Raw genomic sequence first — 1,035 nt, forward strand, 5'->3', positions numbered from 1 at the left:
GGGGTTTGGGGGGTCCTGAAGCATCCTCAGGGCCTGTCTACCCCTCAGTCCCATTGGAAGGTCACTGTCCTATGGGATGCTCTCCTTATTTCCAATTCTTAATAGAAAAACATGAAAATCTGCTGTTTCCTTGCCTTGGAAAATCTGTTGTTTCCTTGCCTCTGGATGTTCAGGAGGGATTTTCTGCTTCCTTTGCTCTGGGGAACACAACACCCCACGGGCAGCGTGGGTGGCCCCAGACACAGGGACAGCAGCACCCCAACCCTCTCCCCACTCCCACTCTGTTCCTGGCCCCATTCCAGCCTCATTCCTATCCTTTTCCCAGCCCTATCTCCACTCCCACCCCATTCCTGGACCTATTCCATCCCCACTCCCATCCCATCCCTGGCTCCATGCAAACATCATCCACAGTCCCATCCCTGGCCCCAACACATCTTCTCTAATCCTGTGTCCATTCTGATTCTGTTCCTGGCCCCAGTTCTAATCCAAGTCTCACCCTGGCCCTATCCCCATCCCATCCCATCCCATCCCATCCCATCCCATCCCATCCCATCCCATCCCATCCCATCCCATCGATCCCATCCCATCCCAACCCCATCCCCACTCCCATCTCATTCTCAGCCCCAGCCCTGCCCTATCTCATCCCATCTCCATTCCCTGCTCCAGGCACCACCCCCAATCCCAATCCCACCCTAAACTCACCCATGCCTGGTCCCCTGATCCCATCTCACCGCCCACCTCCCCTGCTCATCCCCCTCCTCCAGCCGGACCCCACCATTCCCAGTGCCATTCCCACCATTCCCAGTGCCATTCCCAGTGCCATTCCCACCATTCCCAGTGCCATTCCCAGTGCTGTTCCCACCCTCCCAGTGCCACTCCCAGTGCCATTCCTGCCATTCCCAGTGTCACTCCCAGTGCCATTCCCACAATTCCCAGTGCCATTCTCGCCATTCCCACCCTTCCCAGCCCATCCCCACGGCAGGCCCGTACCTCAATCCCTCTCCAATCCCAATCCCATCCCCGCCCCGTCCCCTC

Source organism: Geospiza fortis, unplaced genomic scaffold (assembly GCF_000277835.1).
Source record: "Geospiza fortis unplaced genomic scaffold, GeoFor_1.0 scaffold241, whole genome shotgun sequence".
Classification (NCBI taxonomy): Eukaryota; Metazoa; Chordata; class Aves; order Passeriformes; family Thraupidae; genus Geospiza; species Geospiza fortis.